The sequence below is a fragment of the Cupressus sempervirens genome, chromosome 7, assembly GCF_028749045.1.
Source record: "Cupressus sempervirens isolate cs-2001-9-10 chromosome 7, ASM2874904v1, whole genome shotgun sequence".
Taxonomy (NCBI): Eukaryota; Viridiplantae; Streptophyta; class Pinopsida; order Cupressales; family Cupressaceae; genus Cupressus; species Cupressus sempervirens.
The window spans coordinates 874,927,581-874,945,690 of record NC_143124.1 but is presented as its reverse complement, the minus strand read 5'-3'; positions in this window follow the sequence as shown (position 1 = coordinate 874,945,690).

Genomic DNA, 18,110 nt, shown 5'->3' with positions numbered 1-18,110 from the left:
CTCATTTCCACAAAAAAATATTTACACAAATCATAATTTCTAGTAAATAATGTATCATCCATAAAGATTTATGCCAACACTATCTTCTTATCTGGTCCTTCTTTCATGTATAGGTTGTTGTTATCATCAGTCCTTTGAAAATGAATCTTTATGAGATAATTATGTAATCTTTCATACCAGGCTCTAGGGGCTTGTTTGAGACCATACAAAGCTTTATGTAATCTACAAATCATATCCCTTTTGTTAGGATCTATGAAACCTTCTAGTTGCTCAATGTAGACTTCCTCTTCTAAGATTCCATTCAGAAATGTTGATTTTGCATCCATCTGATATACTTTGAATCCTTTGTTCTACATATATAAGTAGTGTTCTAACACCTTCTAGTCTTGCAACAGGAGAAAAATTCTCTCCATAGTCAATACCTTCTTCTTGAGAATAACCCTTGCATACTAACCTTGTTTTGTTTCTCAAGACTTCTCCATTTTCATATAGCTTATTTTTGAATACCCATTTTTGTGCTAATTATATATTTTTCCTTGGGTCTAGGAACAAGAGTCCAAATTTTGTTCCTTTCAATTTGATCAATCTCTTAATTCATTTCCTCAATCCAAATTTCATTTTCTAATGCATCTTTAATAGTTCTAGGTTCAAACTTAGTGAGAAAACATGTACCTTTTAATTTGTTCCTTGTCATTGTGCCTTCTGACTGATCTCCAATGATTTTCTAAGGTACATGATGACTTTTGACATAACCAACAAGTCTAGGCTCCTTCTTTTTGTGTTTTGAACTTGTTTCACTTGGTCCACCTTGATCAAAATGATCTTTTGAATCATGCTCAAGTCCCATTGTCTGTGACTCGGGTCCATCATATGACTTGGTTTGCACTAGCTGAAACTTGGGTCCTTTTGAATAACACTCAGGTTCTTTAGACTATGACTTAGGTTGTGTTGGCTACAACTTGGGTTGAATCCAAGATTTGGGGGACTTGGGTGGTGAAGACTACTAATTTCCAATTGTATTTGAGTGAACATTTGGTAAGGTATTAGGTTCATAATAGAGAAAATTTATATAATTTTTAGGTTCTTTTATGCTTTTTTCTTCACACTCTTTTGCAAATTCATCAATCTTTACATGTGCACTTTCTATAAATTTGTGAGTAGATAGATTCAAACATTTGTATGCTTTGCTCTTATTGAAGTACCCTAGGAATATGCCTTCATCACTTTTCACATCAATTTTTCCTTTTCTTGACTCCTTCAAGATATAACATTTTCTTTCAAATACTTTGAAATAAAAAACATTAGGTTTATAACCATACCATAATTCATAAGGTGTTTGATCTGAGTCCTTCTTTAGTTGAACTTGGTTCAAGGTATGAACTACTGTGCTGATTGCTTCCTTCTAGTATTTGATAGCAAAATTCTTCTCTATCATCAATGTCTTGCACAATCCATAATTGATCTATTCCTTCTCTTTACTATGCCATTCTACTGAGCTATACTAGGTGCACATACCTGACTTTTGATTCCTCTTTCATTGCAGAATTCATTTGAGATGAATTCACCTCCTCTATCCAACCTTTAAAATTTTAATTTCTTTCCTATTTCTTTCTCAACTCTAGCCAGATACCACTTGAACTTTTGAAAAGCTTCTAATTTATCCTTTAAATTCATAACTGTCATAATCCTAGAATAATCATCAATAAACAAAATAAAGTACTTATCTCCACAATATCTTTGTATGCCTATAGGTCCAAAAAGTTCTATAAGCCAACTCCAAAAAATCTTCAAAATGATAATTCTTTCTTTTGAAATTTCTCTTTCCCATCTTTCTAGTTTGACAATTTTTGCAAATGTCCATATCAGATTTCTTTAGGCTTGGAATGCCTCTAACCCTTTTATTCTTGTTTATGTTGACCAGGTTATCAAAATTCAAATTGACACAACCTTTTAAGCCATAGCCAACTTTCTTTTACTTGAGCTATGAAACGTGATTTTTTAGTTAGATCTAGGTAAAATATATTACCTCTTGTTTGATTGCTAGTCCCAACTAGATTTCCCTTTCCATCCAACAACTTGGCTTTCTTATTCATTAATTCTACCTTGAATCCAATGTTATTCAACTATGCCACACTAATTAGATTATGTTTTAATTCTTCAACTCAATAAGCATTGTTCACATTTGAGTTCATTGGTTAGTGCAATACAATCTCTTCCTTTCACATAACAAGGTTCATCATTTCCAAAATCTGACACTCCCACCATCATAGTATTCTAAGTTGTCAAATTTAGTTTTATCACCAGTCATATGGTGAGAACAACTACTATCTATGATTTATGTGTTATTCTTGCTAACATGAGAAATGAGGGCCATGTTATCATTTTCATCATTTGATTCATCCTTAACAACAATGCAGACCATTTTATCTTCATCACTATTGTTAGAATCTTTAGCCATGTAACAATATTTCTTACCTTTATTTTTTTGTAGTCTTTATAGCCTTTTAAATCTTTCTTGTCTTTGTACTTGTCATGCTTCTTTTCTTCTTTGCCTTCTTTTTTTGGACACCTTGCAGCAATGCGACCAACTTCTTCACAAGAAATACATATCAAAGGTATTTTTCCTTTGTATTTTCCTTTGCCCTTGGGAAATCTTCTTACAAGCAATGCTTCAATGACTTCAAGATCATCATCAGAACCATCTTCATCTTCACTATTAGAATATTTTCTTTTAGATTTTGTAGCTCTCTTTTTGAGTGAATCTAGTTTATCTTGAAATGCAAACTCAATGTTACTAGAGTTAGGAATATAGTTATCAAAGTTATCTAACTCAAAGGTTGTCAACCTTCCCACTAGTGCATCCAAAGTTATATCACTCTTAAGGTCACATCTCATCTCTTGAATAGCTAAAAATCTAATTGTATAAATTGGAAGAAGAGTTTTGAGTACCTTGTTGACCACTATTACATCATCAATTTTCCCACCCAAGGCTTTGATTGTACTCACACTAGCTTTTATTCCTTCATTATACTATGCAATGTTCTCATCTTCTTTCATCTTCATTTGATCAAACTAACCTCTAAGAATTTCTACCTTAGCTCTCCTTACATTTTCATCACCTCCATAGATATCTTTTAGCTTGTTCCACATTTCATGAGTAGTAGCACAATCTTTGACTTCATCAAATTCAACATAATTGAGAGTAGAAGTAATGTCAATCATAATTATTTTATGATTCTTATTTTTCACAATTTGATCCATAGTAAAAATTCCTATAGGTGCTACATATTTTTTCTCTAGATATTTCAGGCCTATGTCACCAATGGTTGCCAAATGGAGCTTCATGAGTTCTTGCCATGCTTGGAAGTTATCTCTATTCAACTTAGGAATCTCCCTTTTGTGAGACATCTTGATCTTTAGCTTAGGTCCTTGAAACCTTCGCTACAAGCACCAAAATCCTTGATACCAATTATTTGAAATATAAGAGGAATAAATGAGAAGGGAGGGGTGAATCAATTACCAAAAAAACAAATCCAAGATCTCGTAAGATGCCAATATTATACAAAACCAAAACTCTACTGAAACTATAATACTATTGTAACTTAGTTAATATAGGAGCACTTGGTTTACACTAAGAATTATTGTTACTCAATAAACACTAAAATAATCAATTCTTAAGATGTTTAGTTTGTTTAACCTTAATTAAATTAGTTGCAAAAAAAAAAATCAAATAACATGAATACAATCGATGCCAAGATTTAATGTGGAAACCCAATTTTGGAAAACCACCAATTGCAACTAGTTACAATTTTCCACTCTTATGAAGTGAGCCCTGTTAGGAGCCAACCTTGTTAAAGGTTACAAAACACATTATTAGATGTGGCCCTATTAAAGGATTTAATTCATCCTATTAGGAATGACCTTGTTAGAGGTCTTTAGACACTTCAATCTAGAAATGTCACCTTTTTAGAGGATTTACAAAATAGCTGTTAGGTTAACTTTGTTAAGAGACTTGATTAACTACTATAATTATTAGAAAGTAATAGTTATTTGAATTGATTGCTGATGTAACTAACTTTTCTAATTTCAAACCTTAGTTTTGGCATGAATACTCGATCCTCCTTGATCAAATTTATCTATGCATCTTGGTCAACTCTAGATACTCTATTATCCTTCAAATTTGCTTCCTTAATTCATCTTCTTCTCTTATACTTATTCACTTATTCAATCCTCAATTGAACCTTATATTTATATGATTTACCTTGTCAAGTTAGCTTGAATATACTTTCAAACAAATAATATCCATCTCTTGAGTTGGTTGAAGTAACCAACAAAATTGTCAGATCCAATATGGTGATACAGAAAAATCTTTCATTAGCTAACCCAACTCAGTCAAAATTAACTCAAAAAATACTTTCCTTTAGACTTCCTTTGGTAACTGAGTTAGCTCGGTTAATACTGGCTCCATGCCAACTTTCCTTTGGTAATTGAGTGAACTCAGTTAACACTATTTACCTGCAAACTTTCTTGGAATGCTTGGCATACACATGAAACTTCCTTCAATGCTTGAGTGAGCTTGACTAACATTGATTTCTTGATAAATAATTGACATTTGTGTAACATCAAAGAAAACATATAATTAAGTAATTGTATTCAACAATGTAAAATCAAGGATACGTTCATGAATGCATAGGCTGATGATTTGCACTTTTAGATCTAGAATGTAGATATTCTTGATAATCACATGTGAATAAGAATAAGGAAGGGAAAAAAGATAAATCTTCTTACTTGATGGATAATTCCTCCATGTGACCATTGTGGGAGAGAAATTTACATCGATTCGCTAAGATTTGATGGATCTTGAGGAAATGGAGACTTGTAGATCTTAACTAGGATGTTTTCTTTCAAATCTTAAATCCAAATCCTCAATTGTTGAACTTCATTTCTTGATTGATAGCTTGCACATTCTTAAATTCTTACATGTTCTTATGTTATATCAAATGAGGGGAGAGAAAACCCATTTATACTAAACTCTCTCCATTTCAAAATTCAAATTTGATCAAGTCTAACTGTAAATCTAAATCTCTAAGGAAAACCTTTCCATTGGGCCCTGAGAAAAAATTAGGCTAAAAAATTGAGGAAATGCTAGATGTTGTGATTAAGTAGGGGGGTGAAATACTAGATGTTGTGATTAAGAATAAAAATCATTCAAACCTCAAAATCACCAATATGGGGCCAACTAGGTTCTAAAGCATTTAATTATGGGTGCTAATGTTTTTGGATGATATATTGAGATGTGCTTTTTATATAAGTTAGTTAGTTTCATGTGCAATTATGTATTCTACATATCTTATTTCCATTTTTTTCATAAACTTGACAAATTTGTGCATCTTAATTGCATATTTGATTTATATGTTTACCTATAATTGTTAGTAGTTTATATTGTGCATGCATTCCTTTCTTTTATTACCTTGTGCATGATTGTCATAACCTTGAGACCTACATATAACATTTTAGGAATAAATCATATACTTATGGGTTCATTTGATCCTGATCCCTCTAATATGGTCCATAGGAATACAAATGATATAATTATGCCCATTAATGACACAACTTGTATTGTTGGTGATCCTTTTGTTAGAAACAATAGTCCATCAAGATAACTGAGAGGGGCAGTGAATCATTTGTTTGACAATTAAAACATTTATATTCTTTGAAGAAACTTAACCATTCAACCAAAGTAAATAACAAATATAACAAGATGCACATAGACAATTACACCAGATATGTTAAATAGGGAAACCCTTGATTAGACAAAAAACCCCAGTGGGAATGATGCCCACAAGATGATGTACTAATATAAATATTCCTTGTTAGAGGATGGACCTTGTTAGGAGTCTATTAAAACATTTAGTACATAGAGTCCCTATTAGGAGACTTTGAATTCTTTTTAGGAGATTCCAACCCTAATAGGAGTTGTGCTAACCTTGTTAGGAGTTGTAGTACAATGTATGCAAGATGAGCCGATTGCTCAAATATGCAATTTCAACTACAAGAAGAGCTCACTGCTCAATCATGTAATTTACTATTATCTTCTTCTTCCCTCTATTCTGTCAACCAAACCAATCATTTTCAAACCTTGTAGACCAGGTCATGAACCTCAAATCCAAACATCTAACCTTAGATCACTCAATGAAACCTCAGCAATGAATTTTCCTTCACTTATGTATTGCTTGGATCAACTTTGCATTCTACTCTCTCTCTTCTTATAATTACTTTTCATCAATACAATTCATGTCATACTTGATAAAGGAAAATTCCCTTCCTTTATATTGAGTCCATAAAAAAATTCCCTGAGTTGGCTGTTAGACCTTCTCAATAAATTATTATAGGACCATATTAAGAATATGTTACACTTAGTGATAACATTAATATTTTTCCTTGAAACTTGAATAAATTTTCATACACACAATATTATGAAGTGCGATCTTATCCATGTCATCACCAACATGTCTTCTTCATGTCCTCAACCCCAATCCTCAGAATATCAACTTTGCTAAGAGATATAACAAGTTTACCAGAACATGTCTTTGTAAACTCTATCTTAGAATAGACATCACCAAAACTTACATAACTTCTTTCAGACTTATCATTTCTTCTTCCAACATTGAATCCATATACTAGATACTTAGAAGTATCTCCCATGACCTTGGATAGTTATAATGCTCAACTAGCCATCTGTACCAACTTGATCTTTCCACTATTCTTTTGTTAGCTATCATAGAAAACTACTATGTTGACATCAATGACAATCTCAGTCATGAATGTAACGTATCATCATAGTAACATGTCTACGATACTCCCTCATAGGAATATAATCAACATTCATTCTTGCAACAATCTTGGCATTGATGGCAACGTAGATGAAAAACATCTAGTTCCAAGAATACCAACAAAAAGACTATTGGTCTTTATTTTTAAATCCTCTTCATGAATCATTCTCCTCCATTGATATACATCAATGTGCTTTTTGTCAAACTTTCATTCCATGCTATACTTCTTTTGAACATATTGTACTCATGCAAAACTTCTCCAACTATCATACACACTATTTTTCCATGTTGTTTTGCATGCCGAACATCTCCCCCATTAACATTAATGTCAAAGGTTTTAGAAACCAACTTTTCTACATCAAACTCTACAACAACTCATTCTTACTTAGCTCGAGTGTCCAAAGAAACTATTTAGAATGATATCCAACAAGAGTACTAGATGACTTTGTCCATCACAAATACTCCCCCATACAAGAAGCATCAACATTCAGTCTATAAAATAATTGTGCTTTGTTACACTGGACTAATGCACTCTTGCATCTTCTACTCTGATGTAGGAAGGGGCATAACCCCAAGCATACCTCACAAATACTCAAAAGTCTCTTTAGGAAGAGGCTTAGTGAATATATCTACAATCTTCTTTATAGTACTCACATACTCCAATCTAATTTTCTTTTCTGCAACTTTCTCTCTCAACATATGATACTTAATAGAAATGTACTTGGTCTTAGAATGCAACATTGGATTCTTAGACATATATAGCATGCTTGTGTTGTCACAATGTATAATAATAGGTTCATTGATTTCTAGTGTTATTTCCTTCAACATCTACTTCATCCAAATGAATTGATTGCAATTATTTTCTACTACAACATACTCTACTTCTGCTATACTTTGGGATGTACAATCCTATTTCTTGCTTAGTCAAGAAACCAATCTTCCTCCAAGAAACAAGGCTCCACCACTGGTGCTCTTTCTATCATCCATACTGCTTGCCCAATCTACATCAGTATACGCACTTAAAGTAAAATTATTAGATCTATCATACCACAATCCAAACTTAGATGTTCCCTTTAGATATCTAAATATCCTTTTTACTGTTGCAGAATGTGCTTCTCTAGGATCAACTTGGAAGCTTGCAACAATTCCAACTACATTTTCTATATCCAGCCTGATGTGAGTCAGATATTGCAATCCTACAATCATAGATCTATACTTCTTATGCTCAATAGTAGGTGTCTCATACTTTGTAGATAAATTGAGTCTAGTTACCATAGGTATTCCAATGGGTTTTCCTATTTTGAAACCAAAAATTTTCAGTAAATCCTTCAAGTACATAGTCTAAGAAATAAAAATTCCTTCTTTATTTTGTACAATTTGTAATCCTAGAAAATATTTCATCTCTTCTATCATACTCATTTCAAATTATTTCTTCATGTCCTTAGAAAACTTCTTACTTTCTTCATCATTTTCTCTAAATATGATATCATCAACAAATATTACCAAAATCGTCAAACCATCATCAATTCCTTTCCAATACAAATTACTATCTACCATAGCTTTTCTATATCCAAGCTTTGTCAAATGTTTGTCCAACCTTGCATACCAGGTTCTGGGTGCTTGCTTCAAGCCATACAATGCTTTCCCCAATATGCATACTATGTCCTTGTCATCTATCAAAGGACAACCTTCAAGTTGCACAATGTACACTTCTTCTTCAAGTTCTCCATTCATAAATGTTGACTTGACATCCATTTGATATACTTTGAATTTCTTTTGTGCTAAATAGGCTAAGAATAATCGTACTCCTTCTACTCTAGCCACTAAAGCATAAGTCTCTTCATAATCTATCCGTTCTTGTTGTAAGTAACCTTTACATACCAATCTTTCTTTGTTCCTTACAACTTTTCCTTATTCATTCATCTTGTTTCTGAATACCCATTTAGCTCCTATCACATTCTTGTTTGCTGGTCTAGGGACCAATTACCATGTTTCATTCCTTACTATCTAATCCAATTCCACTTTCATGGCTTGTTTCCAATAATCATCTTTACGTGCTTCATCTATGTTCTTAGGCTCAACTTGAGATATCAAGCATATTTCTTTATTGACTCTACTTCTTTTCATCACAACTTTGTCTTTGGTTTCAATGATCTTCTTGGATGGGTGATTCTTTATCATATTCTTTCCTAAAGTAGGAGTTTCTATCTCGACTCTTGGCTCTGTTGAAGGTTTCAAGCTTTGTTCCTACCTTGGCTCTCCTTCATTTTGAAAATCATTGTTAGTCTCAAGAAATACATCATCATTCCTTGGCTTAGTAACAACATCATCATCTTAATTGTAATAGACTATTCTCTCTTGTATCCTAAATTTCTCATCAATTCTTACATTTGCACTTTTCATAATAGTCTTGGTTCTCTGATTATAACATCTATAAGCCTCTCTCTTCAATGAATAACCAGGAAACATACCTTCATCACTTCTAGCATCAAAATTACCAATATCATCATCTTTTTTAATATAACACTTACTCCCAAAAATTTTGAAATACTTAATTGTGGGTGAGTGACCAAGCCACAATTCATAAGGGGTTTTGTTTGTGTCTTTCCTAACTTGCACTCTATTCATAGTGTAGACTATTTTATTCATAGATTCTCTCCAAAACATATTGGATACATCATTCTTTGCTAACATAGCTCTTGTAGCTTATGTAACTGACTTGTTTCTTCTCTCTGCAATGCCATTCTATTCAGGGGTTCTTAGAGTTGATAACTATCTTTTAATTCCATTTTCTTCATGAAACATGTTGAACTCATTTGAAGTAATTTCTCCTCCTCTATCTGATCTTAAAAATTTAATATTCATACCTAATTTATTCTCAAATCTATTCTTGAATATCTTTAACTTATCAAAAGCTTCAAATTTCTCTTTAAGAAATGCAACCCACATTTTTCTAGAAAAGTTATCAACAAGAATCATAAAATACCTTTCACCATAGAATCCTTTAGTCTTTGTAGGACTGTTAAGATCTATGTGTAAAATCTCCAACTTTTTGGTAGTGGTCAACTTCTTGCTAGGAAAATAAGTTGTGTTATGCTTTGCCAAAACACACTCCTTGCAAATTGTGTTAGTAGGCTTTACAATCTTTAGCAAATCTCTAATTGCAAATATTCTACTAGTCTTCACAATACTGTCAAAGTTTAAATGAAAAAATCTCTTATGCCACAACCAATTGTCATCTACCTTTGCAACCAATCATGTCATTTCAGTAGGATTCAACTAAAATACATTACCCCTAGATTTGGTTCCTGTTCTAACTACCTTTCCATCTTTGTCTTTGATCATGCATGTCTTCTCTATGTATTACAACTGATAACCTTTGTCCACTAGTTTTCCAACACTCAAAAGATTGTGCTTTAAATCATCAACAAAGTATACATCCTCAGTGCTAGTTTTATCATCAAGAGTTATATATCCAATACCTTTAACTTGGCATGCTACATTGTTTCCAACTCTGAAAATGCCTCCATCCTGAATTTTGAAGTTAACAAACTTGTTTATATCACCAGTCATATGATGTGAACAACCACTACCAATTATCCAATAAGATTTCTTCTCAACCTATGACACCAAAGCTACTTTCTCTAGACTTTCTTCTTTAATTTTCACAAATCCTATTTCATCATCACTAGCACTTACTTCTTGTTCATCAGAATCATTGTCTTAATTTGCATAAAAACACTCTTTTTCTTTCCTAGATTTGTAATTTCCCTTATTTTTTTTCTCTCTTTTAGGACACTTAGTGCATAGTGACCATATTCATCACAAGTCCAACACTTAAATATTTTCTTACCTCCTTTTTCTCTTTTTACCAAAAGGGATACTCCTTCTTCAATCTTTTTTTCCTCCTCATATCTATTGTTGCTAACAAAATCTCCTCTAGCACTTGTACTCCTTGATAGACTAGGTCGAATATTCAAAGCACTAAAAGCTATCTCTATTCTGGTCAATTCTCTGGACTATCTAAGCTCTTTCTCAGCTTCTTTAAGTATTCCAAGCAATGACTCCTTTGTGAAATCTTTAGTACAAGATATCAACACCTGTATCATTTGAAATGTTAACTTAAATTTTGGTGTTACAGTCTTCAATATCTTCCATATGACCTCATCATCTTCTTTGGTTCTTCCTTGAGATTTGATACCTATAGTAATTTCTGATATCCTGCCTATATATTTTCTTACAGATTCATCTTCCATCATTTTAGCATCTTTAAATGCACAAATTCAACTTTTTAGCCTCAACTTCTTGGAATGTGCATCACCTTTAAAACTATTTTTTGCTTTCCAAATCAAATGTGAAGTAGCAAGTGATTTTACCTGATTGTACTCAATTTCAGGAAGTGCAAACAATAATGCTTCTCTAGCTCTCATGTTGCACATAAAAAGATCTTTTTCTACCTTGGTACAAGTTTCCAAATCCTTTTCAACAATGATTATCTTAGCTGATTTTGTCAAGATCCAATATTCCAAACCCATACATAATAGATGTGTCTTCATCTTTTCCTTCTAGCTATCATAATTTGTTCCATTGAACTTTAGACTATCTTTCTTGAATATGTTTTCCATGGATCTCTCAAAGTTGTTAAAATTTATCTTCAAGGACCTAATTCTCTAATATCAATTGTTAAAAACAATCGTCCACCAAGATAATTGAGAGGGGGGAGGTGAATCAGTTATCTGACAATTAAAACATTTATATTCTTTAAACAAACTTAACCATTCAACCAAAGTAAATAACAAACATAACAAGATGCACATATATAATCAAACTAGATATGTTAACTAGGGAAACCCTTGATTAGAGAAAAAAAACCTGGTTGGAATGATGCTTGCAAAAAGATGTACTAATATAGATATTCCTTGTTAGAGGATGGACCCTATTAGGAGTCTATTACAACATTTAGTACATGGAGTCCCTATTAGGAGACTTTGAATCTCTATTAGGAGATTCAAACCCTATTAGGAGTTGTGTCAACCTTGTTAGGAGTTGTATTACAATGTATGCAAGATGAGCCCACTGCCCAAACATGCAATTTAAACTACAAGAAGAGCTCACTACTCAATCATGTAATTTACCATTATGTTATTCTTTCCTCTATTCTATCAATAGAAACAATCACTATCAAACCTTGTAGACTAGGTCATGAACCTTGGATCCAAACATCAAACCTCAGATCACTCAACAAAACCTCAGCAATGAAGTTTCCTTCACTTCTGCACTGCTCTGCTCAACTTCACATTCTGCTCTTTCTTTGCTTACAATTACTTCACATCAATACAATTCATGTCATACTTGATAAAGGAAAATGTCCTTCCTTTATATCGAGTCCACAAAAAAATTCCCTAAGTTAGCTATTAGACCTTCTCAATTAATTATTATAGGACCATATTAAGAACATGTTACACTTAGCGATAATATTGATCTTTTGCCTTGCAACTTGAATAACTTTCTATACATGCAATATTTGTTGGAATACTTTAGAATAACTGAGAGCGGGTTTGGGGGGTGGGGGGTGGGGGGGTGAATCAATTATTCAAGGTCCAAATGTACAAATAAAACTTTTCATAGCTTAGTGAATCCATAAAACATTCATATCCATGCATGCATCCATGAGATTATGCAATCACTTAAAACTTGTAGGTTCTCATCAAATCAACTTGCATAAATGTAAAGCATGAAACATAATAGATTCATCAACACACTTGACATAATGATTTATGTGGAAACCCAATTTGGGTAAAACCACCAGTGACATGCTACTCTTTTTCACTCTACTAAAGTGATGCCCTATGAAAGGCCAATCCTATTAAAGGTTACAATACACATTGTAAAATGTGACCCAATTAAGGGATTTCAATCACCTTGTTAGTAGTGAGCCTTGTTAGATGACTTTAGGCCATTCACTTGGAATGCCACCTAGTTAAAGGATACAATTCTTAGATAGTAATAGTAGAGCTTTGATCTGATACAACTTACAACTTCTTTTGCAAATTATAGATCTCTGTTTAGTCCTCAATTCTGCTTGGCCTTCATACTTTGTAGCTCTGATAGCTTGTTCACCCTTCATGCATTCATCTCCTTAAGCCTTCTTTCTTAACATACCATTGTAGACTCTCCTCTAGGTCACTTGATGAAGCAAAACCCCTAACTCCTTCTCTTTCTTAGGTTCTTGCACATGATAAAATTTTCTTCATGACCAAACATTCCTATAAATAGAAAATTAGGATACTCTCCCACTCATTTTCATTGTCAAAATTAGGGTTTGGATGGATTAGGTAGGATACAATGTATCTACCCCATAGCTTGTATCTCTTCGAGAAACTCCTCCTAGAATCCATTTGAATTTGCCTAAAAAATTGTTTACCTCAAATTTTGTGCCATCAGCTCAACATCCTTATCTTCCACTTGGTTCACAAAATTGAAGAAAACAAAGTTGTTGGCTCAGATTTGGTGAATATTCAATCTTTAAAATAATGCAGTAGCTTGGCATTATCAACCTTCTGAAGCTTAACACATACTATATTTCTTGGCATCTATTAACCTTCTGATGCTCAACACATGCTCTGTTGCTCAGCATCAACTAAAGTTTACTAATACTTGACATCAACCAAACTTTGCTCGGCATCAAGTTTCTTCCTCGACATCTAGTAGAATTTTCTTTCACTTAGCTTCAACTTACTTTCTACTAAGCTTGCACTATCTTTGCTCGACACCTATTATCCACTCCATCAAGCTTGATAGACAAACTTTGTGTAACTTGTTCTTCTAAACTTTCTTAGTGTAGCCAACATTTGTAATCTTAAGTAGATTATCAATACATCATGTCATCATTGTATTAACTAATCCTTGTACTTCATTACATAATCATAACTCAACCTTTTCTCTATGTTCTTTTGTTACATCTTATTGATCAAATCCTCTACATCAATCAACTTACAATACTTGAATCTTATAAATAGTTGTCTTACCAGAAAATAATAGGTTTGACATCAGTGAAAAAATAATGATTGAAACACATAGTCTTTTTCAAAAATCTCCCTATTTCAATAATCTCTCTTCAATAATGATCTTTTCAATTATATCTCAACAATCTCCCTCTTTGGCATTGATGGCAAACCAAATTGATCAACGAAGTCAATCAGATGATGAACATCTTGTTCAACCAAACTAACTAGGTTAAAATAGTAAGACAATACCAAAAAGAAAACTTGTATCAAATTTTCTCCCTCTATTAGCAACTTCCATCTTTTGATTAGGTTACATAACTCTTTATTATAGCTTCCTCTAAGTTGCTTCTTGTATCTCCCTCTTACTAGGTAGATTAGGAGTTTCCCTCTTTCTTTTATACTAGATTGATTAGTAGAATATCTGCCTTGTGATTATACATTCTGGCTTTGATCTATCTCCCTATCTGTTTTGACTCTTGATCAGCAGAATATCTCCCTCTTTGAAAAAAATCTCTTGATATTTCCCTCTGATGTACTTTCTTTGATAATGATCAGTTTAATGTTCTTTCTTCCTCTTTGCCAATAATGCTAAAGTCACATATCAAAAACTTTTCATCCTAAAACATGTAGATATAGGATTTTGTAGTTTCTTCAGTTTCTCCCTCTATCACCTTGCTTGTGATTGATTTGAAGTTTTAGTTTTGTGATTACTTTAGGTAGCTTCGAAAGTAAGATTCTCTGCATCAATTTGTAACATATGAATATCAGATTGGTTGATGCAAGACACTCCTCTTGTTACTTAGATAGCCTTTGATAGGGGTATCACCCATAATTTACCTCTTAGATACTCATGAGCATCCTTAGGTAATGGTTTTGTGAAGATATCATCAATTTTCTCCTTTGTATTGACATATTTCATCTTCACCTATTTATCTTGAACTAACTCTATCAAGTAATGATACTTGATTACAATTTTCTTTGTCTTTGTGTGCATCACTGGATTCTTCGATATATTAATAACACTTGTGTTATCACAATAAAGTATCACTAGTTTTGTGATTTCTTCCTTCATTCCTTTGAGTAACTATTTGATCCATACAATGTTTGTACAATTTATAGTAGTAGCAACATATTCAGCTTTAGTAGTAGATTGTGAATTACAACTCTATTTCTTGCTAGTCCATGTAACTAGTCTCTTGCTTAAGAAAAATGCTCCTCTACTGGTACTCTTCTTTTCATCAATATTTCTAGCCTAATCAACATCAGTGTAGGATCTCAATTCAAACTTTTCATTCTTCTTGTAGTATAGACCAAACTCTTATGTTCCTTTTAGATATTTCATTATTCTCTTTACAACCATTAAGTGATTCTCCTTGGGATTTGTAGAGAATCTTGCAACTATCCCTATAGATAATGCAATACCAAGTCTACTATGTACTACATATTGCAATTTCCCAATCATAGACATGTATGATGTTTGATTCACCTCACTTGACTCATCATTCATTGACAACTTATGTCTTGTCACCATAGGTGTACTTACTAGTTTGGAATCCTCTAATCTAAAAGTTTTCAATATTTCCTTGACATACTTTGACTGAGTGATGTATATACCATATTTCATCTAATATACTTGCAAACCCACATAAAATTTGATTTCTCCAAACATAGACATTTCAAATTCTTGCTTCATCTAATTTACAAAATCCTTACATAAAGTATCTTGTCCTCTATATATGATATCATCAACAAAAATTTCAGATAACAAAATACCTTTTCCTTTCTCTATCTTTATGTACAGATTTGTTGTTATCATCAGTCCTTTCAAATCCAATCTTCACAAGATAATTATGAAGTCTCTCATACCATGCTCTAGGTACTTGTTTCAAACCATATAGAGATTTGTGCAGTCTACGTGCCATGTTCTTATTATTAATATCAACAAAACCTTCTAGCTATTCTATGTAAAATTCTTCTTCTAATATGCCATTCAGAAATGCATATTTAACATCCATCTAATAAACTTTGAAAGTTTTGTATGAACATAAGAAAGTAGAATTCTTACTCCTTCCATTCTAGAAACAGGGGCAAATGTCTGCCCATAATCAATTCTTTCTTCTTGTGCACATCCCTTGCAAACTAATCTTGTTTTGTTTCTTGTGACTTCACCATTTTCATCTAGCTTGTTTCTGAATATCCACTTGGTGCCAATCATATTTTTGTCTTCTGGTCTAGGAATCAGACTCCTTGTTTTGTTCTTCTCTATTTGTTTAATCTCTTCTTCCATGCCTTTGTACTAGTTCACATCTTCTAATGCATCTTTCACTAGTTTGGGTTCCTTCATGTTCAAAAAACATGATTCACTTCTCAATCTATTTCTTATCATTATTCTTGCATCTTTACCTCCAATGATTTGATTAGCAAGATGACGTCTCTTGACATATTTGGACAATCTTGGTTCAATTCTTGTTTCTTCTTTTTGCCTTTTAGCTTTAGAATCACTATGTGTATCTCTATCAGGTATATCAGCATCTCTTTCATGTGTACTAATCTCAGAATCAAAGTGTGCATCTACTTCATTTTGTAACTCGACATCTAAATGTAGTTTGGTTCCTGAATGCAACTTGACATTCTCATGATGTGACTCGATAGTCACTGAAACTTGATTTGTAACATCTTCTTTAGTAGGCATTCCTTCATAAAAGTATACAAATGATTTTTATTCTTCTAGCATTTTCATTGGTTTAGCCTCATGTACTTTTGTATATTCATCAAAATTTACATTTGCACTTTCCACAATTTTGTTAGTGTTAGTATTCAAACACTTATAAGCTTTGCTTCTTGTGGAATATCCTAGGAATATACCTTCTTCACTTTTTGCATCAAGTTTACCATTCCTAACATCTTTAAGAATGTAACATTTAATTCCAAATACCTTAAAGTATTTTACATTGGGTGGGTATCCATACCATAGTTCAAAAGGTGTTAAATGAGTGCCTTTCTTGATTCACATAGAGTTCAAGGTATAGACAACAGTACTTACAACTTCTCTCCAGTATTTCAAAGCAAGATTCTTCTCCATCATGAGTGTTCTAGCACAGTCCATTATAGATCTATTTCTTCTTTTAGCTATTCCATTTTGTGGAGGGGTTCTAGGAGTAGATGTCTGTCTTTTGGTTCCTCTATCATTATAGAACATCTCAAATTCATTTGATGTAAATTCTCCTCTGCTTGATCTCAAACATTTTAGACTTTTACTTGCTTATTTCTCAACTCTTGCCAAGTACCACTTAAACATTTGAAAAGCGCCAGATTTTTGTTTCAAAAACATAACTGTCATCATCCTAGAGTAATCATGAAAAAATATCATTATATACTCATCTCCCTTGTAGTTTTGTACTTCAATTGGTCCACACAAGTCAATATGAACAATCTCTAGTATTTCTTTAGAAGTATAAGCTTTACTCTTAAAGCTTGACTTTATCAGTTTGCATAGCTAACATTGTTTGCACACTACATTATTAGGCTTCTTCAACTTAGGAAAACCTCTAACTTTCTTCATGTTATTGATACTAACCAAGTTATCAAAGTTAACATGACATAACCTCTTGTGCCAAATCCATACATCATCAAATTTTACAATAAGACAAGTAGCATCCTCTATATTAAGATAGAATAGATTACTTCTAGTTTGATCACCTTTTCCAATTAGTTTCCCATTTGTGTCATATACCTTAGTAGTCTTGTTTCCAAATTCAACCTTGCATCCCTAATTGTTTAATTGTGTTACACTCAACAAGTTATAATTCAGTCCTTCAATATAGTAAGCATTGTCACATGAAATCTTATCTGTGAGTTTGATAGAACCTTTTCCTTTTATCAAACATGGTGCATCATTACCAAATCTTACACTATTTCCATCATAACAGTTTAAGATTTATTGAACTTACTTTTGTCTCTAGTCATATGATGTGAGCATCCACTATCAATGATCCATCTATCATTTTTGTTCACAAAAGTCACTAGTGTAGTTACCTCATCTTCATTAAATTTGTGCTTCATTACAACATTCACCACTTCATTATCATGTTCATCAAAATCATCCCTTGTCTCCTATTCAAAAATGTAGCATGACTTTTTGCCTTTATCTTTGTAATCTGTACTATCATCTTCTCTTCTGATCTTGTACTTGTCACCACCTCTGTAGTTCTTCTTCTATGTACATCTTGTATCAATATGACCAACTTAACTACAATTGAAACAAATGATG